Source organism: Penaeus chinensis, chromosome 27 (genome assembly GCF_019202785.1).
Source record: "Penaeus chinensis breed Huanghai No. 1 chromosome 27, ASM1920278v2, whole genome shotgun sequence".
Taxonomy (NCBI): Eukaryota; Metazoa; Arthropoda; class Malacostraca; order Decapoda; family Penaeidae; genus Penaeus; species Penaeus chinensis.
This window is the reverse complement of record NC_061845.1, coordinates 26,275,526-26,286,323: the sequence shown is the minus strand read 5'-3', so window position 1 is coordinate 26,286,323 and position 10,798 is coordinate 26,275,526. Positions and strand designations below refer to the sequence as shown.

General features: G+C 33.0%; 1 protein-coding gene and 1 long non-coding RNA gene across 5 annotated transcripts in view; one reads left to right on the top strand and one right to left on the bottom strand.

Moving 5' to 3' along the window:
• LOC125039478 (BTB/POZ domain-containing protein 7-like) overlaps positions 1–4,779 on the bottom strand; it is a 42,066-nt gene extending 37,287 nt beyond the window's left edge. For 2 of the 4 annotated variants that reach the window (XM_047633472.1, XM_047633474.1), the window contains exon 1: positions 4,715–4,779. The gene's annotated coding sequence lies outside the window, so the exon portion shown is untranslated. The remainder of the gene's footprint in view (positions 1–4,714) is intronic. The other 2 variants (XM_047633473.1, XM_047633475.1) reach the window with 1 other exon arrangement.
• A 219-nt stretch (positions 4,780–4,998) lies between these two features.
• Positions 4,999–10,536, top strand: LOC125039488. The gene is made up of 2 exons (XR_007116124.1): positions 4,999–5,370; positions 10,283–10,536. It is a non-coding gene; the product is annotated as an uncharacterized LOC125039488 (long non-coding RNA).
• The last annotated feature ends 262 nt before the right edge of the window (positions 10,537–10,798 follow it).

Here is a 10,798-nt window from a genome sequence, read left to right as displayed (position 1 = left end):
ATGATACTGGTAGTGATGACACTGACATTGATGATGATGATGATACTGATAGTGTTGATACTGAGAGTGTTGATGATACTGATAGTGATGATGATACTGATGTTGATGATGATACTGATAGTGTTGATGATACTGATAGTGTTAATGATACTGATAGTGTTGATGATACTGATAGTGTTGATACTGATAGTGATGATGATACTGATAGTGATGATGATACTGATAGTGATGATGATACTGATAGTGATGATGATACTGATGGTGATGATGATACTGATAGTGCTGATGATACTGATAGTGTTAATGATACTGATAGTGTTGATGATACTGATAGTGTTGATGATACTGATAGTGATGATGATACTGATAGTGATGATGATACTGATAGTGATGATGATACTGATAGGGATGATGATACTGATGGTGATGATGATACTGATAGTGTTGATGATACTGATAGTGTTGATGATACTGATAGTGTTAATGATACTGATAGTGTTGATGATACTGATAGTGATGATACTGATAGTGATGATACTGATAGTGATAATACTGATAGTGATGATACTGATAGTGATGATACTGATAGTGATGATACTGATAGTGATGATACTGATAGTGATGATACTGATAGTGATGATGATACTGATAGTGATGATGATACTGATAGTGATGATACTGATAGTGATGATACTGATGATGATGATGATGATACTGGTAGTGATGACACTGATGGTGATGATACTGATGATTATATTAATGATGATAATGATACTGACAATAATAATGATGATGATGATACTGATGTTGATACTGATACTGATACTGATGATGATGATGATACTACTACTACAAATAATAATAATAATAATAATAATAATAATAATAATAATAATAATGATAATAATAATGACAATAATAATAATAATAATAATAATAATAATAATAATATCAATAAAGATAATGATTATTATTATATAACTGTTACTATTATTATCATAATTATTATAATAATTATTATAAAAATAAATATATTAATAATAAAACTAATAATAATAATAATAATAAGAAGAAGAAGAAGAAGAAGAAGAAAAAGAAGAAGAAGAAGAATTATAACACTTATTATTATTATAATTATTATTATTATTAACAAAATAATAATAATTATTATCAAAATAATAATAATTATTATCAAAATAATAATAATTATTATCAAAATAATAATTATTATCAAAATAATAATAATAACAAAATAATAATAATAATAATAGTAATAATAACAATAGTAATAATATTATAGTAATAATAATAATAATAATTACTTTTACAATAATCATATTAATAATTATTACAATATGACAATAATAATAACAATAACAATAACAATAATAATAATAATAATAATAATAATAATAATAATCAAAATGTTAATAATAATAATAATCAAAATGTTAATAATAATAATAATAATAATAATAATAATAATAATAATCATAATAATAATAATAATCAAAAATAATAATAATAATAATAATAATAATAATAATAATAATAATAATAATAATAATAATAATAATAATAATAATAATAATAATGACAACAATAATAACGACAACAATAATAATAACAATTATAATAATAATAATCGCAATAAAAATAATGATCATAATGATATCTGTAATAGTAATAGTAATAACAATAACAATAACAATAACAATAATAATAATAATAATAACAATAATAATAATAATAATGACAAAAGTAATAACAATAACAGAATATCATAACAATAACAATAACAAAAATAATAACATAAAATCAACATCAATACCAAAAATATTGATGACAATAATAATATCCATAAAAATGTCAATAACAAACATAACATAAATAACAAAATTAATAATAACAAAACTGAATAAAATAAAACATAAAAAAATAATAAAAGAATAATAACAATCATGATGATGATGATGATGATGATGATGATGAACATTAAAAACAATAGGAATACTAATACTAATAACAATAATAATAACAATAACAATAACAATAACTATAATTATAACTATAACAATAACAATAATAAAAATAATAATAATAATAATAATCATAATATTCATAATATACATAATAATCATAATCATAATAATAATAATAATAACAATAATAATAATAATAATAATAATAATAATAATAATAATAATAATAATAATATAAATAACAATGACAATGATTTTGATGATGGTGATAATGTAGATTGAAAAAGTTATCAAACCATTTGGCTACTAGACTCCATACCAATACTCCTAGCTGATATAAAAATTCCTATCCTCAAAATCTATATTTCAATTTTGCATCACATCCATTTAGGATTCTATGATTACACTCTTCTAAGCTATTTACAAATAATTACATGATTCATTAACTTTATGTCTTGTAAACAACCCACTGACAGTACAGCTCTTCCCACTTTCCAGCCTTGATTTTTTTTTAATGTGAAAGAACGACTGACTGTCTACCTCTGTATCTATAGCTATATCTATGTCTATATACCTAAATTTTATAAGCCATCAACATTTACAGTTAGGGGCATGAATCTTAACTTCCCAAATTCTATTTAACAGACTACTATCATGTATCAATAAGCCATTGACCTGTATATATCTAATTTGTTGTAAATACAGTAATTAACAGCATAAATCTCTGACTTTCAATAAGCCAACTATAGTAGATCTGGTTACAGAAAGCCTTTAAAATCATTTTTTTTCTTGATAATGTAGAATATTAATATTCATTATGAATAACTAGATAACTGACTCCATAAACTGAAACCATATTTACATCAACATTCTCATAAATATTCATATTACAATGATGAAATACTTATTTTAATCCCATATTACTATATTTCTTTACCTTTCACAGTGTCAATACTGTATAATGTAATTAATAAACAATGACAGGAATGTAATTTTGATTATCTATTTTTGTTATGCATTTTGTTTCTCTCTCAAATTAATGTAAAGTAGTCTACTCTTATAATTTGCATATAAAAGCATTCTTTCAACTTCTTGCTATGCATGAGTAATAATAGAAAGATTTTAAAAAAATGCATAAATTGTTCAAATATAGGCAGTTGGTTTCAACCTTTTGGGTGTACATGTATCTTTTATGAAAGAAATGAAACTTCTTATAGTTTTTAATTTTCAATGAATTTTACTTTGGTATGAAATTCTACTGAATCATAGTTCATATATCAATACTGTATAAAATGAGCAATATATAAAGACCAAAGACGGAAAACCATAGAGCTGCCTGATATCTCTCAACAATCATGTTTGCACAAACATTTTCACCCCAAATTTGAATCTCTATTTATGCTATGGTAACGTCACCTACTCCACTTTTATTTAATTTACTTTTTTTTTAACATAACCCATTAAGATGCAATATGAATAATGCAACCCATAGGAAGATTCTCATTCCTGTTGCAGTACATGGGATTATCCCCATTGTGCATAGCAGTTGGTCGTTTTAAAGCATTTGCTATAAAAGAATATTCACTGGGTTGTACTTTAAAGTAACATATCTTTTACAATGGTTAGTAATCAAATAAAACAAAAGTTGAAAAGAATGAAAGGATACTTAATCCATGCATCCAAAATTTAGAGCAAAAATACAGTTTAGTGTACACTTTGAGCTCCAATATATATCATAATACTACATGAGCTTACTACTTTCCCATCACACTACAAATAACTTTGCTCTCATAACGAAAATAAACATTTCCTGAACATAGTTTCACTGGTATTCATGCTTTTGCATATCATTAAGATATAACTATTTGCAAAAGTTTACAATACAGAGCAGTTGTGGCAGCCAAGAACTACTTCGTTTATCAACATATACTCACAATATTTGAAACCTACCACATAAACAAAGTGTTTTCCTTTACACATGTTAATCCCTTTACCAGACCATTTCTATATTCTGGCATCACTTCTACAATTTTTTTTTAGAATTAAGAATAAAAAGCATATATACTCTCATACTTGGATGCTTTCACCTACTCAGTCTCAGCTTTAACTACAAATTTTGTAATAATATGAATGTTTCTATTATAACAAGTGTAAATTCAACATATCTTTGAATATGAGATTTACTCTTTCAATCAATTTCTTTAAAGTAGTAACTCATTTTCTGTCTTGCTTTCTGAAGGAAATGCCCAAGAATACACCCTACACAGCTATCTTCTGGGTCTCTCTCCCAGCCAAGAATTTAATGAATAGTTGTATCAGTGAGAATTAATGTTTAAAAATCAATTTCCTGAGTGAATTGCTTTCAAACCTAAATGCATTTAACTTGACTACTGGAAGAAACTGCTAATCCACACACAACCTGCCACTCTTTATTTCCACATTCTCCTTCAAACTGACCATTCAGAGACAATAATTACGGATTATCCGAAACGCCGGGACATGTTACTTCTATTGGAACAGAGAGGAGCGCAAAATTGGCTCTAAAATAAGGGAAAAATATCATTTCGATGGCGGACTCTCGGATCAGGTTGAACGCCCCCTCAAACAGTCGCAGTGTAAACATAAGTCTATTTTCCCCCTTTGGGGCCGAATGTCGCCCTTTTTCCTCCGTAATATATATCTTCGATACTCTTTCTTCTCTTTCCACTCATTAAAAACGCCTAAAGACTCACCCAACTGTGCGAAAACACTTCATGAAGCTGGACTCGCCTGACATGTCCTGCATCGACAACAACAGTCCACAGAAAACTATTCAATAACGTGTCCGAAATGTTGGCCTCTATTCAACCCTGTAATTAGGAAACGAACTCGATACTTAGAGGAAAAAATACATCAGAGGGATTCGAAATAATATTTTTAATACTCTCCATACCATTAACATAAAGACTTATCTCATGATCGGTTATTTCATCCCTAGAAAGTATATAAAATGCAGGCAAAGTCCATGTGTGTTGCTTGTAATCGAACATCTATAACCAAATCGTAATTCCTTCTATAATCAAACTCTCGTCGATCTTTACTTCAAATATCATACAATTTCCAACTCATAAATACATCAAGATCTTTTGCGACAACAGAAAGAGATCCTGTGTTGCATTACCCACAAAAGAGAGGAAAGAACCAGGGAGGAGAACCGCCGCCCCAGCCTGGCTTCCACCTTCGCCATTTTCCACAAGGAGAGAACGAGAGAAACACAACTTCCTCCTCCGCCAAGATGTTCGCCGCCAGGAATGCCGCAAGCAGGATCGCACAGGCCACCAATACCATGGTGATGGCGAAGAGAACTAATGTCATCTCTGGACCCCCGAAGAATAAGATTAGTACTTTGGTAAGTCGGGCGATCCTGTTTACGGGGGTTTGTGAGCCGGGAGGGCGATCAGCTGATCGGTCGGAAGAGGTGTAGTATTTAGAGGAAAATGCCCTTGAGAGGATAGGGTTATGCAATTTTAGCTTTCTTAAAGGTATCGGAGCCTCCTGCAGCAGAAGTGGTCGCATATAGAGGGCTGGGCAATGGCTCTGTGGTATTGCGTCATCGTCGGAGATGATTATTTATAGGAGCTCCTACCCGGCGACATCATTGTAAAGCCTAAATAACCCGCAGTAACTCTCAGAATACGGACTTTCTTTGCTAATTGGCTGTGTTTTATTCGGTTTCACTCCGAAATTTGCTGTGAACTATGAATGGTAGGCCTACAATTAGTCAATCCTGATAGTGGATCGGTTCAAGTGGTCTGCTTGGTCAGCCCAGGCTCTGTCATACCATCATATGCATGAAGCATGTTTTAGCCTTTGCCATTGTTGGATTTTCAGGTCATACGCAACACACCCTCTAGATACAGAGTCCCAAAACTAGGGTGTCGTGCAAACCCAAAAATCCAAACCTAATCGTAACTACTTTCTATTAATTCCCTTTATTAGTACGTTCTGCCAACTTACAGAAAACGTGACCTTAAGAACTATGAGAAAGTTGTGGACTTTGTTTATGAGCGATGATATGCAGTGGCTATTTTCACCATTTAATTGTTAACATAAGGTTAGGGCAGCTGTACCTGTGATTGTTATTGCTGTGTGTTGGTCTCGGTAACATTAGCCAAACTAATAATGTTTTGGTACTTATTTATGAAGCAACCACACCCATTTTAGACCCTATTATGCTTGAGGGTGCTCCGAGGAATCCACTAAAATCACCATATGATCTAAAAACCAGTAATTGTCAGTATACCTTCACATAACTAAACAAGATCATTCGAATGTGAATGGATTCTCTCTCCAACTAGTACATCGATTAATAGGAATTATGCTGGAACCACCCCAAACCCTTACGTTCATGGCGTGTGTGGCTGTACGCCGCGGCGGCGCACCAAAGCTCTCCGAGGCAGTGATTCGGCTTGATGTACCAAACTCCCCCGCTCAAAGTTGGCGCGTAAACATTGATCGCCAGAGCGTAGTTTTTTTTTTTTTTTCTCTCTCTCTCTCTCTCTCTCTCTCTCTCTAAACCTGTCACCAAGGGGTTAAGTAATAATATATATGGAATAAATTGTTGTAAGGTAGTGTATGACTGGTATGCAGAAATGCCCAGTTGGTCTGCACTCGATCGTGCAATACGTACATTGTGGATTCTTTTTAGTTCGGGGTGTGAGTTACCTGTTTCTGTATTTCCCTAGTTGAAAGCTCCAACCCTATCCCCCCTTCTGAGTGCCATGGACTTCATCTCCTGAAAGTATTTGTTACTACTTATTTTCTTCAACTTGAATTGATGTACAAATCAGTATTAACCTGCCCAACAGGCAGTGTCTGAAGGGCTGGCACAGTCATGACAATTCAGATAGTTGAATAAATTTAGTGATATTGAATTAGAATTACCATATCCTTCAGGTAGGATAGAGCTTAGATTTTTTCTTTTTCTTGTTTCGAGATCAACCTCCGGTATAATTTGGTTCACACAGCGACACAAAGTAAACTTTGCTTGTAATGGATCCAGTGACAGAAATTAAAGACTTTTCATCTTTGTATTTTCCTTGCAACTTGATTTTAAGAAAGTTATGCAACACTTAATACTTCAGTATGCACTTATAGGAAAATCTAATAACAATATCATGAAGAAATATTCAAATATTCAAAACCCCTTCTCATGGCCAATCACAATGATATTGGCCTTGATGGTTTCCTTTCTCTCTAGTACCAAAATCTATGGAAATTATGCCCCAATTGCAAGGAAGGGCATGAAAGGTACCAATAAATTACAAGGTAGAATATAAATGACATATAAGGCATTGGTTAATATATAGTGAAATGTAGGGGCTGTTATTGCTGCTGCCCCCCAACCCTCGCCATAGACAAAAAGTTATCCACCACATACGTATGGCAGGATAGAATGTAGGACAGACTTGGCAATCAACGCTCCTGCATGCCAGTTATATGCTCTATACTATTGTGAATACATGAGGAATATGTCTTCCAGGGTTGGGGTTAGCTGGGGAAGGAGGGTGGTTGCAGTAGACAGTATAGGAATTTATTCTGGTTATATTTTTAAAGTGTGTATCATTCATATTTTAGCCTACAATTTCCCTGGTAGTTTTCATGCTCTCCCATGCTAATGGCCATTAGGCCCAAGAGTCCGCTATATGTAATGGAAGTTTCTACTCTAGTGCACCATGTTAAGAAAATAGGTCACTTCAAATACTGTGTGGAGAGCAAGTCAATTATGTTCAGATGGGGATCTAGGGGCAGAGCTTCTGATAGGGAAATATGGCTATTGGATGGAGGTGTGGAGGGGAAGCCCCAGCTTTAGGATTTCTTTTGGTTCATACAACAATTTTTTGCATCCCAAGGATTATCTGACTACCTAGTAATGTGATGCTAAAGTGCTCTGCCAAAAGTTTGAAGGCATGTATATTCACATGTATTTGCAAAAAAGACATGATCCTTATTTGACAAAAATCATCAGTGATGTCTACACACACTACAACACGAGAATGTGTATGGAGAAGGTTTTTAGCTTTTTTAAATGCTGAAGGTGTATAGGCCATAATATTTACTTGAGTCACATCCCTTTAGGATTTAGGCCATCCATTACTGATCATAGCACATTTTAGGCACATTTCCATATTAGACCAGGGGTTGGCAGCCTTTTGAACATAGTGTGCCATTTTAAAATTGATTCCTTTTTGTTTTCTTCTTTTTTCTTCTTCTTTCTTCTTTCTTCTTTATGTGTCAACTATTAGTTTTCCAGTACCATATAGCCTGTTCAAGCTCAAATCATAATTAAACACTGTGTGGTGCGCATGACAATCTTGTAGCAGCATATGCACATAATATGACTGTTCTGCTGAATAAATCTAAAGTTATTTGTCCATGACTGAAATGATCGGATATAAAGCTTTACTTTTGCACAGTAATGGTAACTATAACTAGGAAGTGTCACTCATAGAGATTAGTCACTGAAACAGCAGTGCTGCATGACTAAGGCTCACTAGCAGCTTGGGTAGGTCTCATACCTATCTATACTTCATTGTACCCACCACAACCCACCAGCACCTCTACTGTTCTAGCTAATAACAAAGAAATACAGTAAGGGGCAAGGCTTTAACCACCTTGTGATGGATATTGTCTAATCACATCTTGGCAAACCAAGCTTAAATGCAGGGTGGCAAGTAGCATTTCAAGTGCCATTGAGCCTATTAGCCTCATTTTCCCCCAAAGAATAGGATACGTTACAGCCAAGAGCATGGAAAGGGGTTAGTGTACATTTCCTGCACTTCCACATTTTTCACTCGAGAGGCTGACCACAGGATCCTTGGTGCATGTGGCTCAATATGTCATAGGAAAATCCTGCCATGAATAGGTTAACCCCTTGCCGACGGATACGACGGGTAGACACGTGCTTTGCCCACTGTTAGTACTTGTTTGATTGTTTATACACATAGATGGCTATACTTGTACTAAGTCACCAATGAGCCAGTTAGGAGTACTGCCCGTCTCGCCCGTTCACCCTTTTCTTTGATTTACGAAATATTTTACATTATCTTATTTTGCTGTTACTAATATTAAAAAACATTATAATAATTATAATGTTTATAATAAAAATAACACCATCGATATCCATAGCACTAGTAAAAAACACGTTTTTCCCGCCAATTCAAATCACGTATGGTCACAAGGTCTATTAATTGACTCCTTTGTGGCTAAGCACTAGCAGAGCCATCTATGAGCAGACATTTCACAAAAAATATAGAAAATGGGCACAGCATTTTCCCCATTTTTTGTTCATTTTCCCCGACGGCATTGGGTTAAGAATGTTTCTTATATAAACTCGCTTGATGATATTAAAGGTAATTCTTTTTTTGAATAGAGCTCTAATACAACAGTAAATTAGGTATCTGTTTTTAGAATGATTTAATACATAAAAGCAAAGGTAGATTGGTTGACTTGACACTTGAAAGATCAGAACCCATAGATGCAGAAAATAAAGGATTTTCATTATTTACTCTTATAGATGTTTGTTTTTATGATTGACGTATCTGGAAAATGTACTCATGTTTCAGAAACCATACTAGGGCTTAATTGTTTGAAGAGTATGGTTACCTCTTTTTTTTTATCAAGTGATTGATTGACTTGAAGCACTGCCCCCATTATGCATTAAAAAAAATGAGAGAAGGTTTACATAATTTGCATTTGCTGTGAGGTGAATGAGCATTTGTAAGTGGAAGTTGAAAGATCATTCCATGTATTAGCAGCTGAGATGCCCAAATTTGCAGATAGATGCGGTCTGTTTTTCTACTGTGCTCATCTTGCAAGAGTCAATATACTATGCCAGATATTTGTCATAAAGAAGTCAATAAGTAGTCTGTGCCCTCACCTGATTTTCCCCTTCCTTGAGTGTTTTTTTTTTTTTTCTAATTTTATTCGTAAATTATTCATGTTGTTAATAATACTAATAGCAATATAAAATATTTTTGAAAATCAAGGAACGGTAAACAGATGAGATTGGTTGGACTTGTGATTGACTCATTGGTGACTAAGCATTTGTAGAGCCATCTTTGTGTAAAAACAATTTACAAACTAAACTAATTATGGGCATGACATGTGCATAGGTCATCCCCAGCAGCATTGGGCTACCACCTCAAATAAAGGAAAGAAAACCAAACCATTATTGTTATGGCAAATGAGATAAAATTCATTATCCGTAGGCGTTATTCATTAGGCATTTCTTCTAGTAATTTAGCTTTTTCTTTCAACAGGAGAAGGCTATTCATGGTGTTGGCATTGCCGTCGGACTCTGCGCGGTCCCCGCTTGGGTCTTGGTGAACATCAAGCACTACCGCGGCCGTGAGGAATAAAGCAGACTTTATCGATCAACAATAACATACATCTTGAATTGTAAAATAGTAATATTCACATGGTTAATATATCCTTTGCGAAATGTCTCCTTCATTCCATACAAGATGAAAATTGTGGAAAATCATTTTGTAAATAATAAATTATAGATAAAATACAATTTGTTTGTTACCCTACATACTTTTGGTAATAGAAGATTCTATTTAAGTAAACAATTATTATGTTTGCTTTTCCCAATCACTGCATTGATGCTAATATTGATTCAAAAGTTTCCTCTTCCTTTGAACTATATGCTTGCAAGGTGTATGAAGCACTATTTCTGAGCAGTTTAATTTTGTTCTTGCCATGTTACCCAGTACTTTTAAACAATGCCTCATATCCACTCATACAAGTGGTTCTATTCCCAGATATATATAAAA